Source organism: Colletes gigas, unplaced genomic scaffold (assembly GCF_013123115.1).
Source record: "Colletes gigas isolate AHSC1104 unplaced genomic scaffold, ASM1312311v1 Colletes_gigas_Sc00014, whole genome shotgun sequence".
Lineage (NCBI taxonomy): Eukaryota > Metazoa > Arthropoda > Insecta > Hymenoptera > Colletidae > Colletes > Colletes gigas.
This window is the reverse complement of record NW_025106643.1, coordinates 4,099,409-4,113,241: the sequence shown is the minus strand read 5'-3', so window position 1 is coordinate 4,113,241 and position 13,833 is coordinate 4,099,409. Positions and strand designations below refer to the sequence as shown.

At 35.6% G+C, this 13,833-nt stretch overlaps 1 protein-coding gene across 6 annotated transcripts in view; it reads right to left on the bottom strand.

Moving 5' to 3' along the window:
* Nucleotides 1–13,833, bottom strand: part of LOC122399682 (plexin-A4) — an 817,700-nt gene that overhangs the window by 634,988 nt on the left and 168,879 nt on the right. The window lies entirely within an intron of this gene.

Genomic DNA, 13,833 nt, shown 5'->3' with positions numbered 1-13,833 from the left:
ATAAATATATTGTTGGATACTCATCGATTTCAAACAGAATCTTTAGTAAATAACATCTAATCTAGCACCATAAATCTGGTAAGACAAATCATTCTTAGTCATAAGAATTGTACATTTTGTCACTAAGAAATTTTATACTAACTAAAGAATGTTATAGTTACTCTCCCACTCATATTCGTACCCTATAATAGTGATTCACTATTAATGAAAAGAAACTTATTTCCTGTGGACGAATTTCCCATTTATTTTTACCAAATATTGTTTATTAGTAATTTTTACGGATAAGCGTCGGCAACTAACACCATCCAACTTGGAAAAAATGCTTGTCATTTATTGTAACTCGAATTATAATATGTCACAATAATCACAAAATGTTTTGTTAATTTTGTAATATTTTCCCTTCATATTAGCATGTCCTTTGTGCATCTTTGCATATTTTTCGTGCATATTTGCATATTTTTTGTGCATATTTGCATATATTTAGAGCATAAATAGCATATGTTTATTACATATTTATTGGGCATAAACATCCGAAGTCTATTTATTACATTGTGATACTTTATTTACGAAGAGTAGTTCTGTGTTACTTCTCTATTTACGTAGTTTTATTTCTTATTTTTTTTCATTTATTTTTACATTGTTACGTTGTTTATTACATTGTGATACTTTATTTACCAAGTAGTTCTTCTTCTGTGTTACTTCTCTATTTACGTAGGTTTTATTTCTTATTTTTTTCCATTTATTTTTACCAATCGTTGTTTTACCAAATTGTGTTTTTGTAAACACCGTGTTTAATTTCTATTTACAAAGTAGATTCTTCTTTTTGTTTATTAACCCCGATAGAGAAGTATAATGCAAACAATATACAATAATAATAACAAGAACAATATGCGGTGTTTCCCAAGCGGTCACCCATCCCAAAGTACTGTACTTGACCACGACCAACGCAGCTTAACGTCGATGATCGGACGACAACCGGTGTTTTCAACATTCCATGCCTTAATTTCTTAATTTATCATATATTCTAACATATAAAAAAATGGACTTGTACTAATTTCAACAACGATGACTCAATTGATAAGAAACAAATTTTTTTTATGCATGAATCACCATTATAGTATAGAAATACGAGTAATTGTATACTCTATACAGTTTTTTAACACAATGGCTGGATTCACAAGAAACAAACTTTTTTCAATTATAGTGAAGCCAAGGAAGGTCCTAACCCAGACCTAACCCAGACCTAACTCAGATGGGTTAGTTATATACTGTAACACAAGTGTGAGTAACTTTATATAGAACTAAATATTTCGAAAGCCAGACATACGCTTGAAGAACTATTACATTTTATGAAGTATTAAAATCCAACAATATAATCGATAGACAAATGTTACGAGTTCTATTTATTGAAATTTGATTATGCAAAGACAGTAACAACCTTTTATCTACTCAATATTGAACTAGACACACGTATTCACGCCTCAAATCTGAAGATGTCGCGATTGCATGTATTCGTTTTTCTCTTCTAAAAGAGAAAGTTTCCTTTATGTGACAAAAACACCTTTATTGTGTCCCTTCCTTGACTTGTTTAGACAAAGTATAGAACCTGATTGTGTCTGAGGGCACGAATTTTTCGTCACTGACCTTCTCATTTTGTATATTGCTTTCAAACTGTGCAGACGTACCTCCCAAGTGTTTCAATAAAGCTTAGTAGTTAAAAGTTATATTGTCCTAATTATTTTTTTTTATTCCACCAACCTATTTCCAATAGCATGATCTATGTTCTAACAATGTTCGATAGAGAATGACAACCGTAGGAATTCAGAGAGCAGCCCGACAAAGGGAGTAAAGGTCATTGGTAGAAGAGAAAATGGAAGAAGCAGAGTCATCCGCTGACCGAAATGAACGAAACGAAGGGAACTAAGAGTAAAAAAGGGAACGCTGGTCCCACGGCAGCCCCGTCGTCGGCCTGGACCAAACAAACAATCTTTATCTCCTTTATGGGCGTTCTTATCTGAACCAGCCGACTCTTCTTCAGCTTTCCCGTGGCAGGTTCTGCCTTTTTCTCGCCCTCCGCACGTGAAGAGATCCTTTGTGTTTCCCCGCATACTTTCTCACCGAGTTCGAGAGGGAGAGGAAGAGAAGGTTAGAAAAATAAGAGACTCCGGGACCGGGGAATGAAACAGAGGGATAGAACGAGAGGTGAAAAAACGACCGACCGGTATAGAAGAGAGAGGATCGTCCAACGACCCCCGTCTAGTCACGAAAATTTGAATAAATCTCGCTGGGTACGCGCCACCGTCCTGAATATCATTTCGTTGCTTTCCACAACCCATTCCCACCCCCCTCTTCGTTCTCTATCTCGTTTTCTGTTCCTCCACCAAACGGGAGAAACTGAAAATGCCAGCGGCCTCTGCCGCGCTCAATGAAGTGCGAACTACCCCCTACGTCCACCCACACACCCCCTCCGCCACTCTAACCCACGCGACGTACGCGATAATAAACCGTGCGAACGTTTTATTATGAATCGTTCGAGGGAACCTTTGACATTACGCCTCGTGACGCAAAACCACCTGCGTGTCTCACACTAACGGTTCGAAACATGATCGACCGACGCCGCGAGAGTCTATTTTAGAGCTGAAGCCATTTTCCAGCGACGGATAAGTCGCTGGATGTCACGCGACAATGACAGACCAGCGAATTTCGCCGATTCGCACCTGGACGCCTAAATCAAACGATTATGTGTCTTCCAATTCGATCGAGAAATTCACCGAGTTCTGTACAGTCTTTGGAAGGGAATAGGATCGTTACGATCGATGGTTTCTTATTTTTCAATTCATTTTTTAGTCTATTTTCTATTGGGTTGAATGTAGTTTCGTTTTCTTGCCAACGGAGACGTTAATTGTATATTTAATTAGCCAAGTTTATTCTAAACCGCATTTTTATTATATGTTTTCATGGCTGACACTTCGAGGGTTGTTTGAACAGAATTCTGTTTGCTTCTGTGCAATTGTGCTTCTTTGGTAGAATTATGGAAAATCAGAAGCTGCATTTTCGATATATTTTGCTTGTTTGACACCAAAAAGGTGAGAATGCTGTTCTTGCCTTTGGTAACAAACAAACAAAATGGCACTTGCATCAGTTCTTTATAAATAAAGATCAGAAATTTTATGAGAAATATAACACATGCAGATACAATATATGCAGATATAAAAAGGGCTCTCAACTTGTCTTATCAAAAATTTATTTTATATGATGAATTAGCTACTGTCAGAAATACTTCTATAGATATAGATGTCTTCCTCGCATGATTTAAAACTATTTTTCTGTGAAACATTACGTTACTAACAGCATTTCGAGGGTCCTCAAACAAACAACATGTCATGTTCTGTGAGTTTCAAGAAAATGAAGGTTTCCTTAACCCTTTGCACTCCGAATTATATTTGAATTTTGTTACCAGCAGCTCCCAACGCTTTCAAGTATTTTATTTGTAATTGACTAAAAAATAAGAAAATTTAAACAAACAGAGGAACAAACAAATTCAATCAAATATCTGTTTTATTTACACTATTGTTGTATTTTGTAATTTTGCAAGTGTATGATATATCTTTGGTTTGAATTTGAAAAAATGTCGAGTCACACACGGCATAGGAGTGCAAAGGGTTAAAACGCACAGAATACCACAATTGTCACTTATCTGGTTAACGTCGAATCATAACTACGGTGCAAGAGAAACCAATAAGGAACTGTTACACCTTTTTATGCAAATTAGGATCCATTTTAATATTTATTTAAAATATTCCTTAACACGTTCACTGCCAGATAAAAACCGTCTAATATTCTGCAAAAGTGAAACGTTGATTTTAGACCATTGTAAGCTACATAACCTAAAATTTGTTACAGCAGTTATTATCGTAACCTTGTTGAAATTCATAAATTCCATTCAAACTTATTTCCCTGAACGTCTTAATTTGAGAATGAATTTTTCTAGCATCATAAAGGGTAAATCATCATAATGGTGACGTGGCAGTCAAGGTGTTAAAATTGTCACTAATAACTAATATAAAGAAAAAAACAAAATAACACAAATTATCAATTAACTTTGAAGTTACTACATTATAAATCGTAGTGTAAATAATGAATAGGATCTGGCGCTGCTGGCTGAGGAATGCATATACAGGGTGTCCCGTAAATAGTGTAAGAACCGGAAATGGGGGGTAGCTGAGACGATTCTGAACAACAATTTCCTTTGCAAAAATGTCGGATGGAGCTTCGTTTTTGAATTATTAACGAAAAACACTGACCAATCACGGCGCTCGCCTTCCGCGCGCTCATGTAGCAACTGAGATGTCGATCGAGCGCTTGTGAGAGCGCGAATCCCTCTAGTGGCGAGCATGGGAGACAACGCCACAAGGATTAAGAAACCATAGACAATTATAGCTTCCCAAATAGAAAAAGTGATCACCAGTAAAATGGAAGTCATCCCAACCCTACTATGCAAGCATTAAATAAATAAAATAATAAACTAGAAGTTAAGTTTCTCTAAAAAAATATTTCTTAGAGAAAATAATTTATTTCCTTATAGATCCCACGGTAAAAAATAATATACATTTGAATTCGATCAGGTAACGAGAAAACGTGCCTAAATCTTCGGAGTTTTTCATTTAAAACTAAATAAGCTTGGATTCGTAGCTGCTCGGAACGGTGTACCAAATTTGTCCAGCTATCTAGCAGTAATTTTCTTGTTTGTATTTACCGATACGGAAACGACGTTCCAATATCCATTCAGACGGAGGGTGCATTCGATTACAATAACTTTTGCAAGTGTTTCCCCGAGGCCGCACGACCGAACTCCGCCGCGCGTATTATACTACTCGGGAATTATAGATAGTTGAAATTTATTTCCTGAATTCTTGTACACCCGCCTCGGATAATGGTTTCGATGCATAAAGAAATAATTCGTGTAAAACATCCACACGATTGGATAACGGAAAACCATGATTCATATTGTTCGAGAGTTTTAACGCGTAAAACTAGCCAGCTTTCCCGTTATTCGATTGAGCTGCCATTTCACAGAAATTATTTCTTTACAGGTTGGAACCATTACGAGAGGTGGGGCTAGAAAAATCCAAGAAATAAATTCCAAACCATAATTTCGGTGCACTATAATGCGCATGACCGTTCAGGTAGTCTCGGGGAAAACAGTTGCAAAAGCTATTGTAATCGAACCGGGGCCTTCGATCGAATGGGCATTGAAAGACCGGGCTTTCGTACCAGCATATTCAAAAGGAAAATTAATGCTAGGTAGCTGGACAAATTTACTATGCCATTTGAAGCAACAACGGACCCGCGCTTAGGCTGTTTTACATGTTAGATTCCCAAAGCTCGAGGGCACGTTTCCTGTTTAAGGATCGTATTCAAATTTTACGAATAAATTATTTTAATAATATATTATATATATTTAATACAATAAATTATTGTTTACCACTTTGACAGCAGTAAATTAAAATAAAATTATAAACACTTTTGACAAAAATAAAGATAAAATTATAGACTCTATATTTTTGACAAATGCAAAAATTTTAATTTCTATGCAAGCAATCGTGCAAACATTATATTTTGAACTATTAATTAATTCCAAAGATGACTTGAAGCGTTAAATAATATGCATGTTACGACTAACGACGAATATACAGGGTGTTATTTTTTAATAAGAGATTCTAGAGGCCAAAATAAGACGAAAATCAAGAATACCAATTTGTTGATGGAGGCCTCGTTAAAAAGTTATTAACAATTAAATTCAAAAATTTCAAATCGTTCTGGAAAAATTATTTTCGGTTGTGGGGGTCAATTACAATCATTTTTGGTGAATAGACATATCCCCGAAATCCTATCCACTTTCGAGAAAAAAATTCGAGCAGGTACTCAAATTTTTAGACGAAATTAAAATATTTAAAATCATATTAAAAAAATTATATTTAGTTACAGGGGTCAATTACAATCATTTCTGGTCATTACACATATCCCCAAATTCCTATCGACTTTCGAGAAAAAAATTCGAGTAGGAAGTGAAATTTTTAGACGGAAAAAAAAAATTTCAAATCGTTCTGGAAAAATTATTTCTATCTAGAGGGGTCAATTACAATCATTTTTGGTGAATAGACATACCCACCAAATCTTACGCGTTTTCGAGAAAAAAATTCGAGAAGATGCCTAAATTTTTCTGAGAAAAAAAAATTTCAAATCGTTCTGGAAAAATTATTTCTATCTAGGGGGGTCAATTACAATTATTTTTGGTGAATAGACATACCCACCAAATCTTACGCGTTTTCAAGAAAAAAATTCGAGAAGATGCCTAAATTTTTCTGAGAAAAAAAAATTTCAAATCGTTCTGGAAAAATTATTTCTATCTAGGGGGGTCAATTACAATTATTTTTGGTGAATAGACATACCCACCAAATCTTACGCGTTTTCAAGAAAAAAATTCGAGAAGATGCCTAAATTTTTCTGAGAAAAAAAAAATTTCAAATCGTTCTGGAAAAATTATTTCTATCTAGGGGGGTCAATTACAATCATTTTTTATAAATAGACATACCCCCGAATTCCTGCGCATTTTCGAGAAAAAAATTCAGTTCTAGCAAAACTTTGAATGTTAATAGCTTTTTAACAAAGCCTCCATCAACAAAATGATATTCTTGATTTTTGTCTTATTTTGGCCTCTAGAATCCTCCATTAAAATTTTTTCCAGTGTTAGCTGAACACTCTGTATATTGTAAAGTTGGCGTGAAATCTGACCAATTCACGCAAGTGAAACATACGACTTTAATTGACTCGACAGACCGGAAGTGCGGATCCAGCAAAGCCCAGAGACTCTCAAATTCGTGTCGACGATGACAGAATGCGTCGCGACGGCAGAGAATGGTGCCTTTTTTTAGAACACGTTACGAAGATCGTCTAGTATAGATTAATCAAGGATCGCGTGAAAGGAACGCGCGATGCTTTGTCCATGATCTCCGCCACCTCTGCTGCATCATCTCCGAGGTTTTCGATACCACCACCTGTTACGTAAATACAAGTGCTGAGAGCCTCTTGGAGATGCAGCCAATTGATTTACGTCGTAATAGGCCACGAGGACGAATCGTGGCCTTCTGTAAGAGGCCTTCCTACCTGGCAACCATTCAACAAATTATCGATTTCGAGTGCTGTCTGCTACGAACGCTCGATCATTCTAATTCGATTTCTTTGTTCAATCTGCTTCGTGATTATATCTTAACGACATTCTACAACGTTCTTAATCGTACTCGTATTGTTATGATTGGCCATCTTCATTAACCCCTTAACGTTCAAATATTTTTCTTTTTTACAGAAATTTTTTGTTTAACAAATTCATGTCCCACGAATGTTACAACACATTTCTTGCATTTTTTGCAATTTTTGTCGAAATACAGAAGGTTGTGCAAAAGAGTGTCTTGTGTAACGTGTTGATATATGTACAATGCGCTGACGATACCAATAATAATAACAATAACAACAGGAAGAAAATAATAAGATAATGATAACAATAATAAAAACCACAAAATTGAAAAGAAGATTATACAACAGTGGTTCCTCAAAGACTGAAGAAACGAATAAGAGGTTTATTCATGCCATGTACAAAGAACAAGGTTAAAAGAAGACAATGTGTCTGTGTTAATAGAAACTATCATTATTTTGATATAATTGTCTGTATCCAGGAATATTACGGATTTTGCACAGTATCAACGTTAAGAGATTAATGTAATATTATTTAATTAAGAATTTGATATGCAGTACATATCTTAAACTTAAAAATAGTATATCATTTCATCGTACAAACAGAATGTTTTTTAATTTTTGTATTCATATGTATTCATGATGGAGGCCTCGTTAAAAAGTTATTAACAATTAAATTCAAAAATTTCAAATCGTTCTAAAAAAATTATATTTAGTTACAGGGGTCGCTTACAAGCATTTTTTATGAATAGATATACCACCGAAATCCTATCCATTTTCGAGAAAAAAATTCGGATAGGCGCTGAAATTTTTCGGAAAAAAAAATTTTTCAAATCGTTCTAAAAAAATTATATTTAGTTACAGGGGTCAATTACATGCATTTTTGGTGAATAGACTTACCGCGAAATCCTACGCACTTTTGAGAAAAAAAATTTTTTAGCGAAAATCTAATGTGAAACCAGAAATGCTTCCCTGAAATTTCATGCGTATCTTTAAAATGTCATAACTTCTAAACGGATTGGGGGATTTTAATGTTTCAAAAACCGAACAATGCGTATTTTGGTGAAGAATATGTAAAAATTCTAACAATGTTGGAAAAGTTGAGCCCTGACCCCGTAAAATGTGAAAAACCTCATAAAAATGGTTCAATATTCAAATGACCCTAACTCCTGCAATTGTAAAGGTATCTCATTGAAATTTTTTTCTGGAGCACAGCCCATGGATACCTACAAAAAAGTATTATACAACTTTTCTGTAGAGCGTCAAACAAAATTACTAAAAATGCAAAACGAATTTTCAAGAAAAATCGACAGGGAGTAGGGAGTCTGTAAAAAAAAAATTACAAATCATTTTGGAAAAATTATTTCCGGTTCCGGGGATCAATTACAACAATTTTTAGTGAATTGACATACCCTCGAAATCCTAACCAGTTTCGAGAAAAGAATTCAATAAATGGATAAATTTTTCGGCGAAATTAAAAAATTTTAAATCGTTCTAAAAAAATTATGTTTAATTGCAGGGGACAGTTACAATCATGTTTGGCCAACAGACATACCCACCAAATCTTACGCGTTTTCGAGAAAAAAATTCTAGAAGGTGTGAAATTTTTCGACAAAACTAAAAAATTTCAAATCGTTCTAAAAAAATTATTTTTAATTGCAGGGGTCAATTACAATCATTTTTGGTCAACAGACATACCCACCAAATCCTACGCGTTTTTGAGAAAAAAATTCTAGAAGGTGTGAAATTTTTCGACAAAACTAAAAAATTTCAAATCGTTCTAAAAAAATTATTTTTAATTGCAGGGGTTAATTACAATCATTTTTTGCCAATAGACATACCCACCAAATCCTACGCGTTTTCGAGAAAAAAATTCGAGAAGGTGCCTAAATTTTTCTGTGAAAAGAAAAAATTTCAAATCGTTCTGGAAAAATTATTTCTATCTAGGGGGGTCAATTACAATCATTTTTGGTGAATAGACACACCCCCAAAATCCTGCACATTTTCGAGAAAAAAAATTCAGAAATAAATCTCCCATTAAAATTTATCCCAGGAGTGTCCGGACACCCTGTATATAAACTCTTGTGAATATACAATTCTGATTTCACCAACCAACAAAATCGATCGCGTCCGTAATAATTCCCTTTCAATATTTTTATTTTATTTGTCTGATATTTTTGTTTGCATACCAAAAATGCGTCGGAAAATTTTCGTATTTCGCGCGATATGCAAACGATATCGCAAAAATTATAAACGTAGCACCCGGACGTTTCAAAGTTGTTAACAAGATCGATATAGTGTTATCAGAAAAATTGACGCCCCGCGGCGAAAAAGATCTTATTCGACTCGATTGGTTTTTTTTTCCGCGCATAATCACTCGTTTCAAGTTGTACCGGCCGTTTCTGGACACCGTATACGTCACCGTTACGGGCGTGTATCATAATTCAAGTTATAATCGCTACTTGCAGCGGAACGTTTAGTTCTCGTTGTAACAAGACGCGTACGAATACCAACGCTCGACTCCGTACGCGCCACTTCCAAAGTTTACTTTATATTCAGCCGTATGTAAATGAGAAACGATCATTCAGGCGCGCGTTGTGTAGCAACCACGGTTCATGAACCGATCGTGGGTGCACGTGTAAAATCGAGCAAGAAAGCACGCGCCCTGTTCTCGTGTTTCTTTCGTAGGGGTTCTTTAAGCCCCTGTGCGGCGCTGTCACGCGATAAGAAACTCGATGGCGGTTTACCGATTACCCGACGGTAGTAAAGCAACCGTACGTTCTTGAATGCAAATCGACACCGATGGACGAAACGGAGGACCGTTATCGCGCGCCTCAACGACGGCCCCGTAAAGAGGAAAATCCATTTACGGTTCGTGATCGCGATTCATGCACTCCAACCGCCGCTCAACTTTCATCGTGCCTCTTCAACGACGCTTTTATTATTGAATTTGCTCCCTAAACTCGCGGTCTGTACCAGCAAATCGAACCCCAAGTTTCCCCTGAAACACGCCGCGACGCTGACGAGCCGCGAATCACCGATTTTATTCAACGGAACTCGCGAAACGTCACACCGAGGGAATTTCCACCCGGAAAAGCCGGAAAAACATCTAACGACGAAAATTCTACATAGTTAGGTCGTCCCATAAGTCCGTACCGTTCGATATTCCGAGACTGACGGGGATAAAATTTGTAATTTGATAGAAAACAAAATTTTTCAATTATTTGGAATTTTCATAAAATTAAATATGTTTAAAATATTATTTCAAGTTTTTTGTATTTTTTTTTCATCCTATGTGAATTAATAAAAAATATCAGAAAACTTTGTTTAACCAAAAAGAAATTAAACAAAATTTTAAAATTGCAATATTGATTATAACTATTTAAATAATTCTTCCAATTTTATTGCTTCCTTTTCTTCTTTATTTTTGTCCAAATATTTCTCATTAGAAGATCATTAGCGAGTAATAACCTATTTATAGTTTCAAAATTAAAATAATATTAAATTGTTTTAATTAGGAATGATATAATACATGATGTTATTTGTATAAATCTATTCGCGTTTCTTTAGTGACTTTTTTGTTTATTATTAGTGAGTTCGACTTCGACACACTGCATCGAACTTTGATCGAGAGTTTTATGCGTTTTATTACGTTTTTATGCACTTTGTGTCAAATAGTTTATCGTATAATTTCATTATGAAGAATTAGAGGAAATCTTGAAATCTTTCGAACAGCTCAACTTAGGGAGATTCGATTTTACCTAATGAAGTTTGTCTGTATTTGATATTTGACACCCTCTATAAGGTGCTTTCATCGAAATAGGCGGATGTTCTTTGTGAGAAACGTTGAGGCGATCGTCTCTTCGCGTTCGAAAACGAAAAAAATGAGAATAATTGTATCTCAGTTTGTGTTTGAACGTCGAGTCTTAGAAACCGATGTCGCGTCAATGGAAACGTGTTATTAATGGATAAATAACGTGACAGGCAACGCGGTAATAAGCGGCGTTTCTCGAGAGCGATTATTCGCGTGCAAATGTGGTTTTAGCCGAGCACATACAGTCCTGGGCAAAAAGATAGCTCCGGGGGTGTAATATCTCCACATTTTGAACGATATGTTCACACTTTCAACAAAGTGAAAACAACACGATTCGAAAGCATAGTAAACCGCATCGAAGCTGTAAGTAATTGTTCTTATTTGAGTTTCTTGGAATATTCTGGCGAAAAGATAGCACAGTTACAACTTTCATATGTATCATCGGTGTAAGGTGGAACTTTCTATGAGAGTGAACACGCATGATATGGTTTAATGCATCTAAGCATCTATGCAGTCATGGTACGAGAAAAAAGAAGCTAACGCGATTCTTCCCGCTTAGGAATGAATTTTGAATTTTTTATGTTTACGATTGATTCGACTATCAAGAAATGTCAGAGAACAGTTTACAAACGGGGGGGGAAAAAGTACCGGTCGATCGTCGGCATTAATTAAAAGTGAGAAAAGAGTAATTCTCCATGCTGCATTGAATTCGTGCTTAACTGCGAGGCAAATTGCTCGTGAAACAGGCGTAAAAAGTCAGGAATGTGCATTGTGTAATTCAAACGTGCGAACATCTTACGCGGGAAAAGATTCAAAGGAATCCGCCGCGAATTAATCGTTTCTATCACGTGAAAGATCATGTTCTATGGAAGAAAGAAAGATCGTTACGTTTGATTTCATATTTGAAAATGTTTAATTATTATTACTTCCTTGATATCAAACTCTTCATCTCATGGGTGGAGATAGTATCGTGATTTGGATTAGAAATTTACTGTAACGGATAGATATATGCTATATGCAGAATTCATTTTTAAATTGGGTCCCACATGGGACACCCTGTATATGTATAACAATAAGAAAAGTTCATATAAACATATGTTCCATTTGACCCCATTTTCAAGCCCCTTCTTGAATATATTGTACCTATTTACTTTCACAATAGGTGTTTCAAATAACCACCTTGCGTGTAAACGTAAGATTGCAGACGTCGTATTATTGAATTTCTTGGCTTTCCTTGGCTTTCTATGTGTCAAAGTATTATTTATAATAATGTTATTTTATATAATCTTTTTTCGAGCTACACTAAATTATATTAAATTTCAAAATATTGAAAGTATAGTTTCTACGACAGAAATTTTCGGTTCCATCGACGTTAAATTAACGATGATGTACCTGTCGTCCTCGTGACGATGCAAACCGAACGTCGCAAAAATTACTCATAAAATAGTATAATTCGATTTTCATTACAACTTTCATTCCTAATAAATGAACTAAACTAAATCTGAATCTTTAATATTGGTCCTACATTTTTACCTAGAAGCCAGAATTTTAGAGGTACCTTTTTTCGATCGACACTATGAGGCTTATAGTTGGATGGAAAAGAGATTTGGAAAGATTGTGAGAAAAGGGTACGTGCTATATAGAGATGACTTGTTAGCTAGGCATATAATGATTGGCCATAATAGCAAGGAATATCCTCACACGCATTGTCATTATTGGCTGAGTCGATCGCAAGTACAATCCTATCGCGTGACAAAGCGAACGAAAGACAAAGTAAGATAGAACCATATTGCTCGGAGTATTAACCATAAATAGAACAAAAAAATGTATCTCTCGCTGATATGGAGATCCACCTACTACTAAGAAGTCATAAATGCAGTTTTCTGGTGGGTACTAGACGCGATGATCAATTTGTACTATTCAATTTGTATAAACGACGCAAGAGGCAAGGAGAATCCAACTAATTCTCTCCACTTCTTAGGTTCTTGGTTATTATTAGATCACGAACCAAGTCCCTAAACAAGCCAAGAACCTAAACAGTTGGAGGGTTCTAGGATTATTCCCTTAGCCCCTCGCGACGATTAGTTTGTGGGTAATGTGTCAACATCTCTCAACAGTGGCTACCTAGCCAACAAGTCATCTCTGGAAGGAACATTTTCTAGCAAACAATGCTTTCATGTTTTCAAACACCGCCTACAAAACGGTACAGTGACTCGATTATACAATATTGCGTAGATGAGAACTGCTGTTTGGGGTTCCAAACTTAAAATGTTTGATAGTACCAGGGCTTAAGACCCTCCAAATCACTTGACTGCACGTAATTTGGTCATCTGGCGATCTTGTTCAACTTTACCATGTTATTAATAGAAATTGCCATGTAGTGAAGTCATTACGCGACGTGCATTCGTTAATTAGTCTCCAAGGGTGTCTCAGGCAGAGATACCAGCGCCCTCTACCCTCGTTCCCACCCACAGTGGGTGAGACTTGTAGTTTAAGGAATACTGGCTCATGAAAGATGAGCAAACACCGATTTGCTCAAATCACCTTTCATAATACAATTTATATGACGTAAGATTCAATTTTTCAAACGTGTACTATTTAATTTTGTTTAAATCTATTCGTACAAGAAATGGCCACGACAAAGAACAGATCTTTTTATGATTACCTCCGTGAATGTAAAAATTGACAAGACTTGATGAGTGTGCGTCTTCATAATTGTATGATAAAGGGTTAAGTAACAACCGAACAGGACTTAGATTGCAAGAATT